The sequence below is a fragment of the Pinus tabuliformis genome, chromosome 8 (genome assembly GCF_031772625.1).
Source record: "Pinus tabuliformis cultivar Carrire ecotype Pingquan chromosome 8, CPIR1, whole genome shotgun sequence".
Lineage (NCBI taxonomy): Eukaryota > Viridiplantae > Streptophyta > Pinopsida > Pinales > Pinaceae > Pinus > Pinus tabuliformis.
The window spans coordinates 1,475,100,020-1,475,126,419 of record NC_142294.1 but is presented as its reverse complement, the minus strand read 5'-3'; positions in this window follow the sequence as shown (position 1 = coordinate 1,475,126,419).

Below are 26,400 nucleotides of genomic sequence, written 5' to 3'. Positions count from 1 at the left end.
GAGGTTCCGGTTACTCCAAACATTTCTGGAAACCCTGCCCCTATTGAAGAAGTTCAACAGCCCCAGAAGGACAGTAACACTGATCCTGGTCTGAGAGCAAATACTTGTGTTACTGAATCAGTTCCATCAGTGATCGGTTCAGAGAGTCTTGCTCCTCAAACAACTGTCGCTGTCGAAACAACCCCTTCTTCGGCACCAGAAATATTCTACGGACCTGACGGTCTTCCTCTTCCACCCGGTCTGATCGCAATAGAAGAAATTGTAGAAGATCCGCAAGCAACTACTCCAACACATTTTGGGGCAGGGATCACTCTACTTCCTACTGCATCAGAAGCTAGCCTATCACCCAGAGAAGTTCCTGAAGAATCACTAGGCAATCTATTGGATAGACTCAAAATGTCAGAACAACCGTCAACATCTAGGACTGTGCCAGGTGACACAGCGACAGCAGAACTCCCTGCAGTCGTTCCGACAATGTTCGCCGGCATACCATCTGTCCCTACCTCTCAACAGCTGGAGGGGGTCCCTTCGGGGGCCATGAAGACAGTATGGTCTGTTCCTGTTTGTTCTCCTGGGATAATACCCGGTAACTCCTATGTTGGAACTCAACAGATTGATCCTTTCGGAAATCAGTTTGGGCGATCTGGTCCTCGAGGTGTAATAAATCCTCTCGGTTCCGGACCACCACCGTATGGGGGGCAATATGCTTTTTCATTACCTCCTCCGGGAGGTTACCCATACGGGAGCTCACAACCATACTCAGGTTATACTGGAATAACTACAAGTGGTTGGATACCTATGCTACCCCAGCAACCAAGAGTTGTGTATTCTATGCAACAACAGATGCCTGTGACAAACATCCCGACGACACCAGCAATTGTGACTGTGTCGCAAGTTCAAACGATACCTGTTGCATGTCAACCTCAGTTTTCTCAGGTTGTAATGCAACAACCCTTTGACCCTGCAACCCAACCACAATCGCCGACTGGCGGGGCGACACAAGCACAAATGGGTACCCTTACCCCTCATCTTGGCCCAGTGGTAAGCATCGCACAACAACCAATGGTATCACAACCATGGTTGGTGCAGTATCAACAACCGCAGTTCCAGCAAGTGTACCAAGGTACCGAGTAGCAAATTTTTGCGAACAATGGACAACCGTACCTACAATACGGTCAAAACGAACCACTCTATGGTGGAGTAGTCCATCAACCGTATCAATCATATCATCATCAATTACATTATGCTGGTATGCAAAGACCAACTGCTTAGGCGATTCCATCGTATCCTGGGTACGCTTCACCTAACCTGAGTCAACAGCTGCCATTCGTGGCAACTTTGGAGTTACCCGATTTACATCGGTTGACAAACGATCCGATTGCTTATGCCCCCTGGTGGCCAGCGATTCCTCACAAACTTCCCTCCAACATTCCTAAATTCAATGGAAATCCAGGCGAAGACCCGTCGAATCACGTCATGACCTTTCATCTATGGTGTTCATCGAACACTCTGAACAATGATTCGATAAGACTTCGCCTCTTCCAGAGGACATTGACAGGTCCAGCAGCCAAATGGTATATAGAATTACCAAGAGCCTCTTTCGACAATTTCAGCTCCTTAGCCACGACTTTCTTAGCCCATTTTCAATTACCTATCAGGTATGAAACAGGAACCGAGATACTGACCAACTTCAAACAGACGACAGCTACTCACATATCTGATCATATACATGAGTGGCATCGCCGTCGTAGGATGGTGAAAACATACGTTCCTGATCAGCTACTAGCTGAATGGTTTATAAAGTCATTACTTCGGGCTATAACGGAATATGTGGCCAAGGGGGGAGTCGTAACAGAGGAGCAAGTCATCGCTCGTGCTCAATATTTAGACTTGGTATATACTCAGTCTGGCACGCTCTATGACAAAATACCTGATGCCCCCAGACCTAAATTTTCAATTCGTCCCCCTCCTAAATCGAATATTGACTCTCATGCCGGAGATGGCGTGATTGGCACTGCAAGCGCGAAGTCGAGAAAGGCTTCACCTCAGAAAGCCCGTAAGACTTCAGATCGAAATGCCCATGAAGAGATTCTTGCTTCGGAAGTAAATGCCATATCAGCAGATAAAGGCAAAGAAACCAATCAACCAGGAAGCAAGAAGAAACAAAACAAAGGGAAGAAGAAGCAACAGGATGGTCCGTCACCTGAAAAAACTTCTTCTAACTCTCCTGAGAAAGGGAAAAAGAAATGGCCCTATATGATATGTGACGAAGATCACAAGACATCAGAGTGTCCGTACAAAGCTGAACTCAAGAGATTCTTTAAAAGTCCAAAGAACCCAGCTGTGCTGACTGATCCATTTCCCAATCCAGGTCAAAATATGGTTGATAGTGGAAATGCTTCCCCGTCGCAAGTGCTGATGTTGTCGATCTCTAAGCAGCAAAATGATGCTTTGATTTCGACAAGGAACAAAGATTATGGGAATCCGCAACTGTCAAACGAAAAAGGTAAAGATCAACCTAGTAGTTCGACAACAACTTCGACAGAAGTTGTCCCACCCATAATACCAGAATTAACGATAAAACCACCTAAGGGTGTAGTACACAAGTCGACGTTTAATCCTCGTGCCAGAGCGGCGCAGCATTATAACATAGTAGAAGATTTGGCTCAATCGCCATCCGCTATGTCGACTCTAGAAGTACTACAAAATTGTCCATCCCAAAGGCAGGCATTGTTATCGGCAATAGGGGGGGTTGATCCTAAGGATTTCAATCTTGTGTCCTTTGATCACAAAGGGTATGACCCTCAGTTACCAGCTCAGCTAGCTTTCCTTATTCAAGTGAAGGCCCTCAGCAAAACTGTTCACAGAACAATTATTGACGAGGGAGCATCGACGTGTATTATGTCAATGAGCTACTGGAAAGCGCTAGGGTCACCAACCTTGTCGAGATCTTCGACAACACTAAAGGCTTTCGACGGTAGGACATATACCCCTTACGGTATCCTAAGTAACTTGAAAGTTGAACTAGGAGGAAAAACAGTAGAGATTGATGTTGAAGTCATAGATGGAAATCTGGATTACAACATCCTACTGGGAAGACCATGGATTTATGCCATGGCAGCTGTCGTGTCGACTTATTTTAGGAAGATCGCATTCCCGTTTGAAGGAGGGATTACGGTCGTCGACCAACAAAACTTCCTCCTTAATGGTTCGCAAGTTACGGGAAGCATTCCCATGATCCATGAAAGCGACCATTCAATTCAAGATATAGGAGTAGGCTTGTTGAAAGACCCCACGATGATGGGGACTTTCTCGCTACCAAATCATATGTACATAGGAAATGTACCATTGGTGGCTACCTGCAACATGATATCTTCCACGAAAGTCGCAAAAGATAAAGTCGTCATGGATCGGGCAATGGTGTTGCACCCGAGCCCAATCGAAATATTGTAGCAATCAATGTTTCAGGCATGGGAGGCGAGCCCAAATCAATGCTCGTCAAGCGTTTGGGTAGATAGGTCAGGAGAATGTGGTACCCCTTTGGATCCTTGGTCACGAGTGCATGCAAGTGACGAAGGAATCCTGCAGTCAATGTTGATTGAGGGGGCACCATGGGATGATAACCACCATCGTTCCCTTCCTCAGGAAGATACTCAAGGCGACCTGTATCGCCCTTCAGTATTTGAATTCCTAACAAATACTGTAAATACGGTGGATTCCGAGAGAAACCTATCCAATATAGAAGAGACTATAGCCATAAATATCTCAACCAAAACAAACATTGTAGAGAATATTTATGTTGGCAAAGGTTGTTCCCCTTCAGAACAAGAAATATATAAAGCTCTTTTCCGCGAATTTAGAGATGTCTTTGCTTGGTCATATGATGAAATGCCAGGCATTGACTCGAGTATCGTTGAACATGAAATTAAGATGTATCCTGATGTCAAACCAGTGAGACAACGGCTTCGACAGGTGCACCCCAAGAAAGTTGCTGCTATTAAGGCAGAAGTTGAAAAACTCCTCCATGCTGGTTTCATCTACCCGGTTCCTCTAACCGATTGGGTATCGAATATTGTCCCTGTTATGAAGAAACAAGGAACAATACGAGTGTGCGTCGATTATAGGGATGTAAATCAATCTTGTCCAAAGGACAACTACCCTACACCCTTCATCGACCAGATAATTGATGAATGTGCCGGATGTGAAATATTTTCGTTTATGGACGGATTTTCCGAGTATAATCAAATTAATATCTGCCCATAGGACCAGTCAAAGACTGCATTTATTTTTCCGTGGGGCACCTTCGCTTATCGAAAATTACCCTTTGGTTTAAAGAACGCAGGGGCGACGTTTCAGAGAGCAATGAATTATGCTTTCCATGACATCAAGAACATCGTTCAACCTTATCTCGACGATCTTCCGGCTTATTCGCAAAAGCGGACTGATCATCTGCATCATTTAAGAGCAATATTTCTACGTTTCCGACACTACAAGATAAGACTCAATCCGCACAAATGTGTGTTTTGCGTCGGTTCTGGTCGTTTACTTGGCTTTATAGTCTCCAAGGATGGGATTCGTCTCGACCCTTGCAAGGTGCAGGCAATCATTAATTTGCCTCCACCTTCGAACTTGCTTCAGATTCAGAAACTCCAAGGGAAAGCAAACTTTCTGAGGAGGTTCATTCCGAATTACACAGAACTTGCTAAAGGTTATACCCGTCTCCTGAAAAAGGATGTACCGTTCGTCTGGGACCAGGTTGCACAAGCTTCCTTTGATGCTTTGAAAGAAGCGCTAGTCAAAGCATCATTAATGTACGCCCCAGAATATCTAAGGGATTTTAACCTATATCTGGCTGCAGCAGATACGACCATTGCGATGGTTTTAGTTCAAGAAGTCGATGGAATTGAACAATGTTGGAAATAATACTGAGAGGGGGGGTGAATCAGTATTATCAGATTAATAAAACCTTTTCAATTTCCTACTCAGAAACATATACGCGACTTCTGTTAAGTGAACCAGCGTGTACACGCGACTGTGTCTAAAGCAACTAGCGTATATGCAGATATCTTATGATTCAGTTAATCTTATCTTCAGTAAATGCATCAGAACATTATTAAGCAATTTAGCAGTAAACAGGTGCAGTATAACAGAACAGAATCATCACACAAGAGCCACACACATGAACACCATGATATAAGGTGGAAACCCAATGTGGGTGAAAACCACCTGCTGCAATTCGTCTCTTTCTTTCTTTAATGAGAAACTTCTTTTACAATATACTGGTGCAGTCCTTTACCAGTATGCAGGCTACAACCTGCAGAGGGCTACAACCCTCTCTCTCGTTTTCCAACTACTTTTGGAAGGGAGCTACAACCCCCTCAGCTCTTGTACTAGCTGATCCATTTACTAGTACGTAGGTGCTGACCCTACAACCTTCAGGGACCACGTTTCATCAATTTTCAGACTGGATCCAAGAGTACAAAGCAAACATTACCGCAATACACTCATCAACTTATACTTGCATCAAAATTCATTAAACAACCCAATACCGAATCACTGAAACCCTGTCATCAAGAACACAGAACCCAAACCAGAATCTAGAACTCTGCAATAACCACCAGAATCAGCAACAACCTGAAATATCAACCCTTATCATGCATACGCTACTTCACTGTACCAAAACCGCGTGTATACGCGCTTTCTCCAAAGGCAACCCGCGTGCAGATCTAGAAATGATTACTTCTGCCTTTGCTGTCAGATCCGACCCTTACCAAGCGTCCCGAACAGATAACCAACAATACCAGATCCTCTCACTGCGTCAGCCACACACAATCCATGCTCCTTTGTCTAGTGATCTTCTCCTTATATAGCTTTAGGCCTTGTTCAATACCAAGGGCCAACACCATAGAAACACAATACCATCAACTTCAATACTAGGGATCGACACGCCCGTCGAGACACAATGGTCTGAAACCATAGGCACAACTTCCAAGGACTAACCGCCATGGACCAAAGGTACGTTTCCACATACACGCGCTTTTGTTGAAGCCAACCTGCGTGTACACGCTGATTTTCCTTGCTGAACCTGCGTATATCTCTTTCTTGTCCTGCTGTACTGAGATCTGTCTTCTAGTTAAGTTGTCATCACCTGTACCAGTCTCTGAGCACCTGTACCAACCTTCTGAGTGAGTTGCCATCAAGGACAACACTTGAGTGTAAGCCAACCTTTTCCTGAGTCTGTTCTGCTCCCCCTGAGCCTGAGCCAACCATGACTGAACCTGGGTCTGTTCTGCTGCCCTTTCTTCATATACGCGACTTTGCAGCCTGTAACTCGCGTATATACGCGACTTGTCTTCAGTCTATCAGCGTATGCAGGATGGAATACTGAATTTCATCACTTTCAGATTCCCCTGTGTCTGTTATGTCAGCTGTCTGAGTTATCCCACACCTTTCTGTCTCTGTTTTCTTCAATTCCTGCAACTGTGATGATGTATGGTCCCCTTGTCTTGAATTTTGAAATCTGCTTCTGCATTCCCTTGCTTTATGCCCATAGTTGTTGCATGTATAGCACCTTATATTTTTCATGTTCCTTCTATCACAATCAAATGCTTTGTGTCCATATGCATTACAGGCAAAGCAATACCCTCTGAAATACCTGGGATGAGATGATCTTTCTTGAACCATTCTACTTCTGCATCTGGCTGCAACATGTCCAAGATTATGACATACATAACATTCAACTTTATTCAGCGGAGGAAATAATCGTCTATCACGTTCATAGTTAGGAGTAAAGGATCTTCCTTGAGGAATTTCTTTTCTTGGTTGTTCCTTGAGCATTTCAGATTTCTCATTAGAGTTTCTTGTCTCACCTTGTGAACTAGATTCACCTTCAACATATTCATGAAAACCAAGACCAGTCTTGATAGCAGGAGATCTTTGACTATTAAGAATATCATCCAAGACTTTAGAACTGTCTTGAAATCGTAAAAGCTTATCCTTTTCTTCTAGTTTACCTTTCAAGATATTTACCTCAACTTGATGTTGTTCTTCCTTTTTCAGATACTGCTTCCTTAGGTCTTCTTCAACTTTTCTCCCTTCTTCTACTTGTCGCTTTAGTTTGATCACTTCATGTTCTTGATCTTTAAGATCTTCTTTTAGAGAGAGGATCTTTGATTCAAGTCTCTGAATAGTTGAGCTCTGATCTTTTGCTATATCCTGCAATTTCTCCCTTACCCTGGTTTCTGTTTCCAATAGTTCTTTTAATTTGGCAGCTTCTTCAGTTTCTACATTCTTCTCTTCATGTGCCATGAGACTTTTAATATCCTCGCTATCATTGGATGAAGCATTCTTCTTCTTGTGCGCCATGAGACTTCTAATATCTTCACTTTTAATATGGGAATAATAGCTTCTACCATCTTCTTCATATATCCTTCCTTTGTTATGAGGACATCTAGCAGCATAGTGACCAACTCTTCCACATAGAAAACATTTGAAAGGCAACTTATCTTTGAACCGTCCAGTTCCCCGTTCAAGATTCTTGACAAAATTTACCTCATCTTCTTCCTCTGACACTTCGAATGCGGCCTCTGGTGGTACCTCTAGTCGCATTTCAAAAGCAGTTAGGATCCCGTGAAGCTGTGACATGGTAAGTTTTCGCACATTCTCCTTTTCTTCTACGGCAGATACTTTAGAATCAAATTTAGTAGACAGAGATCTCAAAACCTTTTGAACTAAGACAACTTCCTCAAATTCTTCACCCAGATCCCTCATACAATTCACAATCTCATCCATACGCAGGAAATAATTAGCTACGCTTTCATTACTTCGCATCTTAAGAGTTTCATACCGGATTCTGAGAGTTTGAAGCTTCGCTATTTTTACCAGATCATCTCCTTCGTAGCTTGTAACGATTTTGTCCCATATTTCCTTAGCTGATTTGAGATGCATGATCTTCATAAATTCTGATTGAGTCAAAGTACCCAATAGGACATTAACTACTTTGGCATTGAGCTCATATTGCTTTTTCTCTGCTGGATCTGTAGGAGTTGCTGATGGGAATTTGTATCCTCCTTCTATGAGTCCCCAAACTTCTGCTCCAAGAGACTGTAGATATGCAGTGGTTCTTATCTTCCAGTGAGTAAAATTGTTCCCGTCAAAGACTGGTGGCCTGATGTGTGCCTCTCTTTCTGGATTAGCCATTTTGATGGATCTTTTCCTTCAAGCGATCAAGCTTCCTCTGAAGGACCTGCTCTGATACCAATTGTTGGAAATAATACTGAGAGGGGGGGTGAATCAGTATTATCAGATTAATAAAACCTTTTCAATTTCCTACTCAGAAACATATACGCGACTTCTGTTAAGTGAACCAGCGTGTACACGCGACTGTGTCTAAAGCAACTAGCGTATATGCAGATATCTTATGATTCAGTTAATCTTATCTTCAGTAAATGCATCAGAACATTATTAAGCAATTTAGCAGTAAACAGGTGCAGTATAACAGAACAGAATCATCACACAAGAGCCACACACATGAACACCATGATATAAGGTGGAAACCCAATGTGGGTGAAAACCACCTGCTGCAATTCGTCTCTTTCTTTCTTTAATGAGAAACTTCTTTTACAATATACTGGTGCAGTCCTTTACCAGTATGCAGGCTACAACCTGCAGAGGGCTACAACCCTCTCTCTCGTTTTCCAACTACTTTTGGAAGGGAGCTACAACCCCCTCAGCTCTTGTACTAGCTGATCCATTTACTAGTACGTAGGTGCTGACCCTACAACCTTCAGGGACCACGTTTCATCAATTTTCAGACTGGATCCAAGAGTACAAAGCAAACATTACCGCAATACAATCATCAACTTATACTTGCATCAAAATTCATTAAACAACCCAATACCGAATCACTGAAACCCTGTCATCAAGAACACAGAACCCAAACCAGAATCTAGAACTCTGCAATAACCACCAGAATCAGCAACAACCTGAAATATCAACCCTTATCATGCATACGCTACTTCACTGTACCAAAACCGCGTGTATACGCGCTTTCTCCAAAGGCAACCCGCGTGCAGATCTAGAAATGATTACTTCTGCCTTTGCTGTCAGATCCGACCCTTACCAAGCGTCCCGAACAGATAACCAACAATACCAGATCCTCTCACTGCGTCAGCCACACACAATCCATGCTCCTTTGTCTAGTGATCTTCTCCTTATATAGCTTTAGGCCTTGTTCAATACCAAGGGCCAACACCATAGAAACACAATACCATCAACTTCAATACTAGGGATCGACACGCCCGTCGAGACACAATGGTCCGAAACCATAGGCACAACTTCCAAGGACTAACCGCCATGGACCAAAGGTACGTTTCCACATACACGCGCTTTTGTTGAAGCCAACCTGCGTGTACACGCTGATTTTCCTTGCTGAACCTGCGTATATCTCTTTCTTGTCCTGCTGTACTGAGATCTGTCTTCTAGTTAAGTTGTCATCACCTGTACCAGTCTCTGAGCACCTGTACCAACCTTCTGAGTGAGTTGCCATCAAGGACAACACTTGAATCATAATGCCAACAAACAACCTATATATTATTTAAGTAAAAACTTAAATGATATGGAAAGTAGATATTCTCATGTTGAAAAGCTGGCATTGGCAGCTGTTCAAGCGATTCAAAGATTTCGGCATTATGTCCTCTTTAGGAAGACCACTGTATTGTCAGATTGCAACCCCATGACTTATATACTGTCGCGACAGTTGCTTGGGGGAAAATATTCAAAGTGGATAGCTATCCTTCAAGAGTTTGATCTGGAATTTGTGAAATCCAAATCAAAGAAAGCTTTAGTTTTCGCAGAATTATTATGCGATCTCCCATCATCATCCAACGATGAAACGTCCAAAGAATCGATCGTGGACGAAAGTTTGTTTATGATATCAGCAAGTGATGAGTGGTATGGAGATATAATAGTTTATCTCCAAACCCAAAAGTTTCGGCCAGACACCTCTCACTCAGAACAAAAACGCATTCGATACCAAGCAAAAGACTACATGATCGTCGGTGATACGCTTTACCGTCGTGGTGTCGATACGGTCCTGAGAAGGTGTCTAACCCATGAGGAGGCCGAAAAAGCCCTGAACGAATGTCATTCGGGCACCTGTGAGGGGCATCAATCTGGATATGCTACATCACAAAGAATCTTATGAGCAGGATACTTCTGGCCAACCATGTTCAAAGATTGCATAACCGCAGTTAGAAGTTGCCATGCATGTCAGATTTTTGATAGCAAAACCAGAAGACCCCCCGCTCCTCTACAACCAATAATAGTTGTGGGGCCTTTCGCCAAGTGGGGCATCGATTTCATGCAATGTAACCCCACCTCGACCGGGGGGCATGGGTATATTATAGTCACAGTTGACTATTTTACCAAATGGGCCGAGGCGATGCCTACATTGGATAACACTAGTGAAACATCAGCCCTATTCTTTTTTAATCATGTGGTCGCTAGATTCGGCGTGCCACAGGCCATAGTAACAGATCATGGATCGCATTTTCGCAATCACATGATGGTTGAATTAACTGCCAAACTAGGATTGTCTCACGATAGCTCTACTCCGTACTATCCGCAAGCCAACGGACAAGTTGAAGCGATCAACAAAGTCCTGAAGCGCATGCTGCAAAGGATGGTGGGAGTTCACAAAAGAAGATGGCATTTGATCCTATACTCAGCCTTGTGGGCCTACCGAACATCGGTAAGGAACGCCACTGGGTTCACACTGTTTCAACTGGTGTATGGCCTGGAAGCGATCCTACCAATCCAGTGGGAAATTTCGTCCCTTAAACTCGCAATTGATCTCCTCCCCGGAACCTCAGAAGAAGAAGCTCGTTTCTTGGAGTTAATCCAGTTGGATGAAACCCGTCGTGATGCTGCCTTGGCCAATGAAGCCCATAAGAAACGAGTCAAAGCGCAGTTCGACAAAAATGTCAAACCCCGTGTCTTCTCGGAAGGTGATTTGGTCTTACTTTATGACCAAGAATCCGATAAATTGGGAGCTGGGAAATTCAAGTCCTTATGGATGGGCCCTTATATTGTTAAAAGTGTGTTAGCAAAAGGTGCCTACGAGTTGGTAGATTATGACGGAATTCCACTGTCGCAACCCCGCAACGGGTTGTACCTTAAGCGTTACTATGCCTAATAGTAACCTGTATGCTTTTGTTACATTTTTGTTTTCGCTAAAGCGTTTGTTCCGGTTTAAGTAATCCGCTTTTTACACTTATTGCAGATGTCAAATCCATTGGAACCGTGGGTTGGATATGCTAACGGAGCGAGTCGTAGTTCGAGGAACCTATCCTCTGCAGCATGGGCCATTTTTGACCCTAGCGGCGAGTTAGTGAGTTTCAGGGGGGTATGTATTGGTCAATCAACAAATAATATCGCTGAGTATAGCGCGTTGATAGAACTCCTCTCTGATGCCATCACCCATGGCATACGCCGGCTAGTCGTCAGGCTAGACTCACGGCTCGTGGTACTACAGCTCAAAGGTACGTACTCTGTCCAAAATCCAGCTATTTATCGCAAGTTCCTAAGAGTTAAAATCTTGGAAAGACAATTTGATTTTATCCAATATCAACACATTTCCAGAAACTTAAACACATTAACCGACTCATTAGCAAACTATGTGTTAGATAGACATTTGCAAATTTGATAAAAAGAGAAGCATCATCGATGTTTCATACATGGATCACATAAAAACCGAGATAAACCCCGAAAATCAAAAATATATATAACTGTTTACGGTTTACATATAATGTTCTGTAACCAAGACAAAATCGGTCATACGACCCCAAAACTCAAAATGGTTAGGGGGCACCCTAGCCTAGTGATGCTCATGATAACATGCCACGGCCTGTGCGATCATGCGCAGGAGACGAGACCATCGTCTAGGAACACCAGCAGTATGTCGCTGCAATTGCAGAGGCAACTCGTCAATCCGTACATCCGGAATCCCGAAGGTAAGACCTTTGACCTGTTCCTGCACAGCAGCAAGAGTCTCGGCCAAGTCAAGGTCATGGAGAATAGCCCTCCCTGGAGCCTCCCCTGGTGGGGCAGCGGCCGGAACTCCCGGACGAACTGCTGGACGGACGGGGCCCACATCTGCATGCACACATGAGTTTGGTTAGAGTCTTGATAGAGTAAAGCACAAGTACATTATAAATAAAAAATAGTAAATGGTGATAAGGTCAAAATATTTACCAAGATCACCCCACTGCTCGCCGTCCGGTAGTACCAAATCCGGATCACCTCGGAAATCCATGCCAATATATGGATACTCAGAAAAAGCCATATCCTGCCGCTCGAACCACCTAAAGAAGGCATCAGTAAAAGTAATCTTAGATTGACCTGCATGTCTAGCCATGTGGTCAACCCACCTCTGCATGCGTGGCTCAGTGGGAGATGGCAATTCGAGGACAATGTACTGAGGTTGCATCAGGGGTATCTTCTCCAAAGCGAAGGCAGTCAAAACTGAACCAAAGCCAAAATTCTTCCGTCTCCTGTCCTTTACTTTGGTCAACTGGCTTTTCATCTGAACCAGTACTGCATCACACCAGTTAAAAACATTCGGCTGAAGACATTCCAGGGCGTGCTGCACATATGACCTGTTGGCAACATGAGGGGATGCACTACCGGCCATCCTACAAATCGTGTACAGAATAGATCTGAGAGACCTGTCAGTAACATCACAGATAGAAATCTTGCCGTCTCTGCTCGGCTGGGATCCCTCCCTGCAATACTGACGGATATAATCTTTCACGGAATCACTCCCTCGGGCCGAACGGGACAAGGAAATGGGGGCACCCCGCCTTGACAACCCAGTCAAGAAGTAAATGTCCACTATGGTCAAAGGGATGGACTTGCCCCTAATCTGGAACACTTGGTTAACAGGATCCCAAGCATCAAGCAGGTACTGCAGTAAACGTATATGTGCCCTCATGCTAGATATACGGAAGAATTTTAGCAAGCCACAGTTCCGCAACGCGCTCACGGTAACAAGATCATGGAGGGCAATCATGTCCTGCTCTTCATGCTCTCGTTCTCGCCACGTAAGAGTCATTCTTCTCCAATAAACTCTGCAAAACCAACAAGAGGAGGAGTAAGATCCCTGACTCAGTAAAGAAAATGGCAAAAATCTCATAAAAAATTGTGCAACCAAGATATTTTCTGCACCCAACGCAGGTAGGGAAGGATCTCACCCGCGTTGGGAGACAAACTGCCTTTGAAGAGAGAACCCCCAACGCAGGTTTCGATATGGGGCACCTGCGCTGATGGCAGAGCGCCCTAGAGAAACCCCAGGGGCTCATGGGGGTAGGAAAACAAGCATAAAACTGAGAAATAAATCCATGAAAAGATAGAGCTAGGGTTTAGCTCCTACCTGGTGGAAACGGCGCTGAAAATCGTCCACGGAATCTCCCGAAATCAGCTGGTGAAAAATCAAGAGGAAGAGGCACCTCCAAAGCTCCAACAAACCAAATGCACATGAAATGGTAAAATGAGAGGTAAAAACATCTTTTAAATTGCTTTCTATGTAATTCAAAGTAAAATATTAGTATTTTTACTTCATGTCATCTGTTTCTAACAAGTTTGTTGCAGCAAATTGATGAAAACAGTACTATCTCTGGAAAAGAAAAACTAGTCATGGCAAAATATGAATTTGACCTTATCAAACGAGCAGTTTTGGCAAAGTTCATGCTCGTTAAAAAATAAACGCAAGATCCGAGCAGTTTTAATGCGGAAATTCATGCTCGTTAAAAAATAAACATAAGCTAGTGAGCAGGCTTCCCCCAGAGTTCAAGCTCATCCAGAAAAAATGAACCGGTAAATAACCATTTGAGACCGTAAATTCATCAGCCATAAAAGCCTTGGTCGTGTTTGTGCACCGTCACCTCCACTTTTCATTTGGCCGATCATTCACATCCACTTGATTGTTTACCTATTTTGAGGAACAGCTGCGAAGAGTGATCCCGCCTAGCCATCCTTGTAATACTGCCGTGATTGGAAAATTCCAACCTGTACCTGGAATCTGCTGCTATCCCTGTTTATCGCTCGTTCCTCAAAATACGATTCTTCTTTGAGCTCTTTTCACTGACTCGTAAAAAATGAAAAGTTTGTCGAGTTTTGGCCTTCCAGCTCGTTAAAAGGACCGGAAGAGCTATCCCTCCTCTAGATTTTAATCTTTTTGGACCCGAGGGATTATTGCACAAAAAGATCGAACGCTTGTCTAGTTCGGCTCGATAAAGATATCGAATATTCATCCCTTCTGTATTGTTTTATACTTTTTCGAACTTAAGGGATTAGATGACAAAAAAGGACCCCTGGAGTCTACTTTATGTACACTTTTCAGACTCTCTAAAAATGAAAAGGACCGAGTTGTCTTTGTCGCTGGGCTCGTTAAAAACATTAGATAGCGACAAACTTGTCTTTAGACGAGAACGAGTTTCCCTATCGCTAGGCTCGTTAAAACATAACGATGGGCTTGCCTGAAGGGCAGGTTATAGATCAAGCATATGTTATCCTCCTCAAGCTTGACAAAAATAAAGAGGTACTGGTCAGAAATGACTGGGGAAAAATTGGGAAGAACCTCAAAGCTTAATGGTAGCAAGTCGCTCTTGAACATGACACTTTTGCCTCCGTAAATGTCGGGTTGGGTTATTATCATTCACCGGTCCCTTCACCATGGTCTCGCCATACCATCCATACATGGGGTAATTCTACCGATCCATCACATCAGTGTCGTTATATGTTCAAGAGATGTCATTCAGAAAGTGTCAACCGGGTCCCATCCACTACCGTACATCATCTTTCATCCTTCCATGACCGCCACCCTGAATCATATTTCACAGGTCGTTTTCACCATCATCACTAGCTCCGTTCCGTGTCAGTGATGTGGGATTCATTAAGGCCCTCCTTTGACGGATCACTTCTTGTCGACATCAGCTCATTATCCAAGAAGTTGATCTAGGAACACCCCCTCAGTACTTTGAAGCTTGCATGCCTCAATGGCAAGTTTCTCACTCCCGGCGATAGGTATACATTAATGACCTTCGACCAGGAGACTTTGCGTGGTGTTCGACGTCAGATCCTATATTCACACCACGTGAATTGTGTTGCAGTACCTTGAGGGTCATCATCATTATCGGTGATTCCTCTCGCGCTTGTTAACAGTTTACATTATTGACTGGTAATCAAGCGATGTCTTTCCATGTTCGACTTCAAGAAATTCTCACATGGATCGACTTGTACCAGAGTGAAGATCGGACAAATTTGAAGACCCCGGATCTAGTTTCATCCATCCGGGCTGCGATATATATTCAGGAGATAAAAACATAGACATGTGCAGCAGATGATCATCCTACTAAAAGAGGATGATAATTAAAAGCAGAGAATTATCAGACGATCGTCTGTTTATGTACAGCAAATGTATTTATAAAGCTGAGCATGGGAAATGCCCGCATCAGCTAGATCATGAAAAGAAAGTATGAAAAGATAATGTATTGTATTGTATTTTGTTACAGGTCACCTCCCGACGATTGAATGAACTTCGGATCCTCCTAATAAAGCATTTCACCCGATAAACGACCTCATACTTTAGGGGGCAACTGTTATAGACATTTTTGTAGCATGAAATGTCAATAATCTAAGGGATCCAAAGTCCCTAAACAAGTTGTTCTTACCCTTAGAGGAACAAGGTCAGCAAACCACAGCACTGCAAATCAGTTCTCCACTGAAAAACACTCAAAAACAGGTCAGTTTTGGATCAAAGCAGCTGCTCCACTAGGGATCTGCGCTGAATGTCAAGAGCTCCATGGTGTACCTGCGTTGCATTGCAAGTGCAACAAAGGCTACCTGCACTGGGCGTACTTTGACATGTGGAGGAATCTTTTTCTCAATGTGCCAGTGCCCAGGAAGCTTCCAAAAAGACACTTGATCATAAGATTCGCCTAATGATGAGTTAAGAGCTTCTAAATCTCCAAATGGAAGACAGAAACTCCGAGTGAAGAACTGAAGAACAACTGGAGTTGAAGAGGACAACAAGTCAGACATCAAAATGACTTATCTTCACTCCAAAACTCTATATAAGGATCTCATCCCATGGGATCTGAGGGCAGAATTCGGTGCAAAGAATTGCTGTTGGTTTACAGTCGAGAGTATTGGGTGATTGCTTGAGGGAGGTGAAGAAGAGATTTCTCTCCGTCGGGAAGGTGATGCTGGATTGGACCTCTCATGGTTGTATCACCGCCTGAACCTTACTTCCATATATTAATAAAGCATTTGAGGTTCTTCTATTCGCATGTGTTTCAATGGTGTATTGTCTTACTTGCGTCTTTGATTTATGCTAATCCTTGAATCGATTATGAATGCATGCTTCTTGTAGTTTCCTTTTCTTGTCTTATTTGCAGGATCTCGTGTAGCTGGGCCCGTGAAAAGACTTGGAGCTGGGAGAAAGCGGCAAACAAAGGAGATTGGATCGACCATTTGCGCAAGACATCGATAAGTGGATCTCTCCCTTTTATCTCTTGCATGTCATAAAGAAGAAACTTTAGATAGCTTTGCTTTCAGTTGTTGCTAAGGAACTGTCACCCTTAGAGTGTGTTAGGGTCATTCCGAGTTGGATACTTTCCCCCACAACAATGATGTCTTTCTTTTCCCTCAGTAGTTAAGATTTTCATAAGTTGAAAAGATTGAAAAAGCTTGCTTCTCATCTTTAGACTGCATTTAGGAGTTGTACCATACATCTCGTGGTGATCCATAAAGGCAAACTGCTAAACAAGATCAACCTTAAAATAAATTGAATTTACATAACAACGCATTGAAAAATAACACAAACACATAGAGGTCTAAGCTAGATACGTGTTCCGGCGTCGTTAAACATGATATCTTACCGTTGAGTGGTTGGGTGATTCCTCCACGGTGAAGCGATAAGTATCAATACGTACTTGTGCTCCCACGTACCGTCGCGTATATATTGGGAGACCCCTATAGGAACAAAGCCTTTATCCATAGGAAACCGTGTCGACCGCCCTACTGATCGCAATGCAGTGAACACAGCATTCACGAAGATCGACCACTCGTACCGTAAAACGTATTCTGTGGTTTTGCGAAAAGTTTGGCAGACCCTCTACCTAGAACTCCAGAGTAGTTTCTTTTGGCCTTTTTCAAACTCTATAACTGAAAAATTCCATCCGAGCATTTGTCACTTCGGGCTCGTTAAAACATCGAAGGAGACTAGAGTCATCTTTAGCTTTTTCTCGACTCTTCAAAAGTGAAAAAGCAAGTTGTGTCTAAAGCGTCGTTATAAAATTTATTTTAAACGGAACATAATCACCTCCTATTCCTGCGTTGATCTGTAGGTTGAGAACATGGAACGCCCCAACCAAGGAATTCCACATGATGGAAATCCTAGTCCTTTCTCCTCTTGGGGAGAAGTTGGTGCGCCCCACATGGCCACATTGTCGTTTCCAGGACTGACAATTGGCCTGCCAGTTTGGCTATTCTCAACCAATGTAGTTCAGAACACCATGGTTCCTGAACAGTCGAGTCAACAGTTAGACCAATCTAGAGCTGCCCACCGGCCTTCTACTTCCTATAACTCTTCCTCCGATCCTTCATCTTTGCAAGGTAGAGCCGGCAAAAGCCAAGCTCCCATGGAGAAGAAGGAGAAGAAGAAGAGAGAGAAGAAGAAGAAGGAGCCTAAGGCGACTGGGGGCAAGAAAAAGACATCTGACAAAAATCCACACACAGCACAGACCGGGCCTAAATCGCCATGTGTCATATGTAGAGGAGACCACTTCCATAGAGATTGTCCTTGTATTCCCTGGATACTAAGGGACTGGTCCCCTCGGTTGCACAATTCGGGAGCATCAACCTCTGATAGTCATGTTGAATGCTTACCGTCAACCAGCGAAAGTGAAGGTTCAAGACAAAGAGGGGGAGCAAGATCCCCCTGCAGATTGTGTGAAGGCGATCACGCCATCCACCGTTGTCCCTTCTTAGACGAAGCGAAGAGAGTTTTGGAAGATTGCCTGGTTTCACCATTGAGACTTCCTCCCGGATACAAAAAACTCATGCCAAGTCCTTCGTTGGTTGAAAATACAGCTGGCCCGCTCAAGTGGTCAGCTGAAGTGTCAGTCATTGAGAATGAACCTACTGAATCCAGACCGGACGAAAGTCCAAAGGTCGAAACGGCAGTTGACCCGGTTCTGCCTTCAGAGTTTTCATCCTCAAATGACACCGTCAATGAAGATTCATCTTTGAATGACGCCCTCACTAAAGAGAATAAGGATGACACCATCCAGATTCTTTTCATCAACACCGATTCTGATGAGCATGAGGGCAATGCGCCCATTCCTTTATCGCAGGAAGGAACATCGTCAGGGTCATATCCGGCCGTGTATTCGGTCCCACCACCAAGCAACCTGGTTGTGTCCTTTGATTGGAACCAACTAGGCAGACCCTGGTTGCCAGCCAGTGTACCATTCAGAATCATAGTCCAAATTTATAGAATGATAATGGCTGGCACTATCATTGGTGAAGGGGCATCTGTGAGTATCCTTTCCTCTGTTGCTTGGAAAGCACTGGGTTCCCCGGCACTTTTGCCTGAGATAAGAAATCTCTCGGGTTTTGATAAAGGAACCAATCGACCATTAGGGATCCTCCCCAATGTACCTGTTACATTGAAAGGGAAGACCGTTCAAATGAACGTGATGGTCGTTCAAGGACCCTTGGATTATAACCTACTCCTTGGACGAGACTATATATATTGCATGGGAGCAATAGTCTCCTCACTCTTTAGAGTAATGTGTTTTCCACACGAAGGAAGAATGGTCAAGCTCGTAGACCAACTTTCATTTCCGGGATCACGCATCGCAAATAGTCACATACCAACCCTGAATGGTCTATTCAATCAAGAAATGTCTCCACCCCCAGTCCTTCTTCCCGATGAGTGCGAGTGATTCGGAAAGATGGGACTGGAACCCAGGGGGCATGCATCCTGGTCTGCTTCGGGCAGAGGAAACCTTGGGTATAAGGTATAATTTCCGCGAGAGAATATGACTAGTCCGTACCCCGTCCGTGGATGGAAGAGGGGTTGTTCTAGAATAGGATTCTTTTGTCAAGGTTACTTGTTTGACAATGGTCATTCACCATTTTCTACTTCGGTAGACAGTGCCGAGGAAATGTTTTCGTTTGAAGAAGTTAACAAAACAATCTTTGGGTAACCAGAAAGAGGCAAGCCTCACCCTTTAAAACAAATGTTTTCACAGATAAGTAGGGGCAGCCTTGAAATTGTACTTTATACCTGGGGGCATGCAAACCTTTTGGAGTGCAAGCTAAGAGCGGTTATTTATCTGTTTTTAGGATTAGCCGTTTCTGAACTTGCATAAAGAAAGTATGAGAGGGAGCATAGCTTATGTGAGGCGCGAGCTCTATAAAAAATGGGATCTTACAGGAGACATTTCTTATCTTATGACTGGTATATCGAGCAGTTTTACCGCGGAATTTATGCTCGTTAAAAAATAGAAAAGCGAGATCCGAGCAGTTTTAGCACATAGTTCATGCTCGTTAAAAAATAAACATAAGATTGAGCATTCAAGCTCATTAAAAAAATGAACATACCCCGGTAAATAACCTCTGTGATTGTAAATTTATCAGCCATAAAAAGCCTTGGTCGTGTTTTGCACCTGCCACCTCCATTCTATTTGGCCGATCGTTCACCTCCATATGATTGTTTACCCATTTTGAGGAACAGCTGCGAAGAGTGATTTCACCTAGCCATCCTTGTGACACTGCCGTGATTGGAAAATTCCAACCTATACCTGGAATCTGCTGCTATCCCTGTTTATCACTCGTTCCTCAAAAGACGAGTCTTCTTTGAGCTCTTTTCATCTAACTCGTAAAATATGAAAAGTTTGCCGAGTTTTGGCCTTCCAGCTCATTAAAGTGACCAGAAGAGCTATCCATCTTCTAAATTTTAATCTTTTTGGACTTGAGGGATTATTACACAAAAAGGTCGAGTGCTTGTTTTATTCGGCTCGTTAAAATTATCGAAAACTCATCCCTTCTGTATTGTTTTATACTTTTTCGGACTTAAGGGATTAGATGAGGAAAAAGGAATTTTGGAGTTAACTTTCCATACCTTTTCAGACTCTCTAAAAATGAAAAGGACCGAGTTTTCCTTGTCGTTAGACTCGTTAAAATGATTAAATAGCGACAAACTTGTCTTTAGACGAGAACGAGTTTCCCTATCGCTAGGCTCATTAAAACATAGCGATGGTCTTGCCTGAAGGGCAGGTTATAGAGCAAGCATATGTTATCCTCCTCAAGCTTGACAAAAATAAAGAGGTACTGGTCAGAAATGACTGGGGAAAAATTGGGAGAACCTCAAAGCTTTAATGGTAGCAAGTCGCTCTTGAACATGACACTTTTCCTCCGTATCACATCGGGTTGGGTTGTTTCATTCACCGGTCTCATCACCATGGTCTTCGCCAAACCATCCACATTTGGGGTAATGCTACCGATCCATCGCATCAGTGTCGTTATATGTTCAAGAGATGTTGTTTAGAAAGAGTCAACCGTGTCCCATCCACTGCCATACATTATCCTTCATCCACCCATGATCGCCACCCTGAATCATATGTCACAAATTGTTTTCACCTCCACTAAAATCATTAGCTTCGTTCCGTGTCACTGATGTGGGATTCATTAAGGCCCGCCTTTGACGGATCGCTTCTTGTCGACTTCAGCTCATTATCCAAGAAGTTGATCTAGGAACACCCCCCTCATTACTTTGAAGCTTGCATGCCTCAATGGCAAGTTTCTCACTTCCGGCGACAGGTATACATCAATGACCTTCGACCGAAAGATTTTGCATGGTGTTCGACGCCAAGTCCTTTATTCACACCACGTGAATTGTATTGCAGTACCTTGAGGGTCATTATCATTATCGGTGATTCCTCTCGCGCTTGTTAACGGTTTACATCATTGACCGGTAATCAAGCGATGTCTTTCCTTGTTCGACTTCAGCGCAATTCTCACATGGATCGACTTGTACTTAGAGTGAAGATCGAACGAGTTTGAAGACCCCGGATCTAGTTTCATCCATCCAGGCTGCGATATATAATCAGGAAATATAAAGACATTTGACATGTACATCATTGCAACAGATGATCATCCTACTCAAAGGATGATAATTTCAGCAGAGAATTATCAGTCTACCATCAGACGATCGTCTGTTCTATGTACCAAAATGAATTTATAAAGTTGAGCATGGGAATGCCCGCCTCAGCTAGATCATGAAAGCAGAATGAAAAATAATGTATTGTATTGTATTGTATTACAGGTCACCTCTCAGCGATTGAATGAACTTCGGATCCTCCTGATAAAGCATTTCACCTGATAAACGACCTCATACTTTAGGGGGCAACTGTTATAGACATTTTTGTGCCTTACAGCATGAAGCATGAAATGTCCATAATCTAAGGGATCCAAAGTCCCTAAACATGTTGTTCCTACCCCTAGAGGAACAAGGTCAGCAAACCACAGCACTGGATATCAGTTCTCCACCTGAAAACACTCAAAAACAAGCTAATTCTGGATCATGTCAACTGCTCCATTGAGCATCTGCGCTGAATGTCAACTGCTCCACTGTGTACCTGCGCTGAATGTCAACTGAAAAGAAGGCTACCTGCGCTGGGCGAGTTTGGACAAGTGGCACAGTCATTCCTCAAGGTGTCAATGCCGAGGAAGCTTCCAAAATGACACTTGGATCAGGGAATTTGACTGGTGATGGGTAAGAGGGTCTAGATCTCCAAGTGGAAGCAAGAACCTCCAAGTGGACTCAAGAACTGAAGAATAACTGAAGTGAGAGAGGACACTAGTCAGCTTCATGCCAAGCTCAAGCTGACTCATCCTTTCTCCAAAACTCCTATATATAGATCTCTCTCATGAGGTATAAGAGGCTGGAATCTAGTGAATGTAAGGAAGTGCTGTTGGTTTGAGTATAGAACTATTGGGTGATTTGCTTGAAGGAGGTGAAGAGGAGATTTCTTTCTGCTGGGAAGTGATGCTGGATTGGGCCATTTATGGTTGTATCACTTCCTAAACTTTACTTCTTCCATTAATAAAGCATTTGAGGTTCTTCTATATGCATGTGTCTCAATGATGTGTTGTTATACTTGTGTATTTGATTTATTCTAATCCTTGAATCAATTATGAATGTATGCTTCTTGTAGTTTCCCTCTCTTGTTATTTTGCAGGATCTTGGTGTAGTTGGGCCAGTGAAAGAGCAAGGAGCTGGGAGCAAGCAGCAAAGAGAGAAGATTGGATCAATCATTAGCGGAAGACATCGGTTAGTGGATCTCTTTCTCCCCTCTCTTACATCTCATAAAGAAGTAATCTCAAATAGCTTTGCTTTGATTGTTGCTGAGGTACTATCACGCTTAGAGTGGGATAGGGTCATTCCTTATTGGATACTTTTCCCAACAACAATGTTGAAGGCGACTGACGCTGCAAGGCACAACCGTATTGTTCCAAGTGCCTTTCTATTGAGAAGGTTCCATTCTTCATCTTTCATACCCGTCGGCTTCTTTGATTTTCCGCCCAATGGTAGGTATAGATATTTCTGATACAGATAATCTTCCATCTGCATCTTCCAGAGTGAGAAGTTTTGGCCATTAAATTTCTCAACCCTAAACTTACCATCTTCTGCCATTGCTCCCACTCGAACAACGAACCATTCTTTCCTACGAGTTTATCAGCCAAATGGACCTTCGGCTCTGATACTAGTTGTTAGAAAATTATATATTACGAAGCAATGGAACACATAAAATATTGCAGAAATATAAACACAGAAAACGCATAAAACAAGAGAGACAGATATATACATGGTTCACCCAGTTTGGGCTACATCCACCCCGAACAGCCAGTCCTTCCTTTCTATTATCCAGCAAAATGATAGACACAACCTACAAGAGATCCGTTGTAATATCCTCTGTTTTCTCTCACAGTCTCACCTCCAGGGAAAATTTTAAGCACCCCCTCTAAATTTACATGTATAATAAATGGGCGAATCTCCATGGTATATAGGAAAAATGGAAGGCGATTTTATCAATAATATGATATGTATATGTAACTTTTTGGCGAATCTCTCACCAGGCATGGTGAATATTTTACTCAATTATAAAATCTTTTGTTTATTGAATACACAAATGAAATCATTTCATTTCTTTAAAATATCTTTTGAAATCAAAATTACTGAAATTACATATCGATAACCTAGTGGGTGTAGGATAAAATTCACCTGTGCCATTCACATAAAGTGTGAGAAAAAACCTAATACTATATATAAAACCAAGAAAAATTCAAATTTTTCACTTCTAGGGACCTCGTAACCACCCTGCCAATACACAAGTATGTTCCTATTTGCAATTAGAAAAATTACCCAAATTACAATCTGTTTACTCCAGCATATGTTGGAAAGTTATAGAAGGATGACTAGTGCAATCAATCCATTCCTTTTAGCCCTGGATTTGTTTCAATTTAAAACAGAAGTATACAAATATACTTGTCACCATCCCTGTTACTCCTCTTGTCGTACCTTGGAGGACTCATCCCGGGAGTTATAAGAAGTGACAAAGTCTAAAAACACTTGCATTATGTTCCCCTGAGTATGTACCTCATGTTCCCAGAAGACACCTCCTACAGATTATCCCTGAAAAGTGCTCTTTTTCCATTGGCGCAAGTCCACAGTATCTTACCCGCGCCAATGATGGAGATCCTCAAAAGAGGGCGCGACCATTGGCACTCTGTCTTAGAGCAGCAGTCGCGCCAACCAAATTTGGTCATGCTTTTTGCCTTAACGCACGTCCGACTGTTGTTTCCTTCATTACATGGAGCTTTTCTGAGGATAAAAAATCAGTCTTTTGTCGAGCTTTATCCTATATCCATCTTTAATGGCTTTTGGGGATAATGTTAATCCACAAAAGGTGTCCCGATTCATCGTATCCTCCTCCCTTCTTCATCTATATAAGCTTGTCCCTATGCATTTGACAAGCTAGTGATAATGGTTAGTCATGGAGTGCTAGATGTTGAGTTCTTGAGTTCTTGGAGGAATGCTAATGAGTGCTAGAGAGGTTATGCTGCCGGAGAGGAGATGCATTGCAAGACACATATAGTTACTCGCCCAGCCAGGAGAAGGGTCAACGTCAGAACAATGGTTGTAACTTTTCCTGTTTATTATTAATTGATGAGCGACTGCTATTATAGTTCCAATCTCATTGTCTATTATGGTGATGTGTTGATTTATTTCCTTTCTGACTGAAATATAGTTGTGCCTTGGTAGCTTTTATGTTGGTATCTGTCTCTTCCTTTGCATGTGCAGGAGTTCGATTATGATTTGCTGGAGCGAGGGAGCGGGGATATCAACTTTTCTTCAATCATAGCGTTGGACTCCAGGTTGGTCTTCTTGATTCACCTTTGATGCATAACTAGGAACTTGCGTAGCAGCGTGGTTCGATTGTGGCTAGTTCTGTTATAGGCTAGTGGGATCGCCTCTGTCCGCAGAGGGGATTTACCTATCCAACAATTTGGCAACTCCGTTGGGGGAGTGCTATTTGATTTTTGTCTTGCATGTTAATTTTCTTCTGTTTGCTTGAGTGAATGAGCTTCCTGAGTCATTTTTGAGTTTATTCTTTACTGTTTGACCCATCTGAGCACTGTCAACCCGACCTGAGGTCGTATTATTTATTTTTCTAGCCGGCAAGCTTCATTGGTGCGGTTATTACTTTGACAGTCGCGCCCGTTGGCGCATGTTTCTCTAAAGAAACTCGCGCCATTCCTGTGGTAGCGCAAGTTGCAGGCTAACAGTCGCGCCAGCCCTGTAAATTTTGTCTGCGTGTGGGTGGAAAGCTCTTTCAGTCTCTTTTTATATCTCTTACAGCCTCTGGAAGTGTGTCGAACCTCTGCTTGACCGGTCTTAGCCTTTATCCTTCAGTTGTTTGCTTATTTCTATTGATTTTCGATTCAGCCCTAGGACATCTAGTGAATTTGCATGTCTAGCCTTCTGTGGGAAGTTTCGGTCTCTTGATTATCCAGTCAGCTTGTTGGTTGTGTTCTGCACCTATCCAGTGATTTGTTAAAGCTTGATCTTCTATACTCTGAGTGCTTCACTTCTAGCCTCTTTGGATTTCACTTGACTTCATTCGAACTTAGATTACATGGTTCAGTGAAAGTCTTTGTGTTTTTCCTTGCTTGCATGGTTCATTTTGGTGTTTTAGAATTGGTTCTATTTCATAGACTGAACTTGGATTGTGCATATCTCTTAAAATTTGTTTAAATGCATTATGCCATCTTAAAGGAGAGAAAAACATTTTTTTTTTGCATCATAGTAGTTAGCATTTATTCTTATTTGTTGCTATTAAAAAGAAAAAGAAAAATTTTTGTTTCCTGTTATTAGCTGCATTAGGATCTTTGTTGTTTGTTGCGTGATCATTTCGTTTGTGAAAAGACCTCAACCCTCCTGTAGATAGAATTCATCGAATCGAATGATATAATTTTGGCATATAGTTTGCATGTAAGAAGTTTTTGAGATATCACATACGGTAGGACCAAAAACTGAAACATAATCGAAGATAAACTTTAAAATGAACTCAATGAACATAACAACGCATTGGAACATAACGCAAATACTCTAGAGGTCTAGGTTAGAGACGTGTTCCGGCGTCTTTAAACCTGGTAGTTTATCGTCGAGTGGTTGGGTGATTCCTCCACGGTGAAACGATAGGTGCCAATACGGACTGTGCTCCCACGTACCGTCGTGTATATATTGGGAGACCCCTATAGGAATAAAGCCTTTATCCATAGGAAGCCATACCAGCCGCCCTACGATTCACAATGCAGTGAACACAACATTCACGAAGATCGACCACCCGTACCCTAAAAAGTATTCTGTGGTTTTGCGAAAAGTTTGGCACACCCTCTACCTAGAATTCCAGAGCAGTCACTTTTGATCCTTTTCGGACTCCCTAAACGAAAAGGTGCCTGTGAGCGTCTTGTCACTTTGTGCTCATTAAATATTCGAAGGAGACTAGAGTCATCTTTTATCCTTTTCTCGACTCTTAAAAAATGAAAAGGTTAAGTTCAATGTCTTAAAATTTATTGGCCACGATAACATATACCCAATTAGCTTTTGTTTTTGTTAATTCGAAGTAGGGGTTGTCTTGGTAGACTTCGTAAGTTTCACCCTAGTGGAATTACCAGTTTCATCTTCTACCGAAACGCTGGTTGTGAGTCTTCCTGTGGTTTTAAGTATACAACCACTTAGTTCTCGTGCCCCAGGTGACGAGACTTACT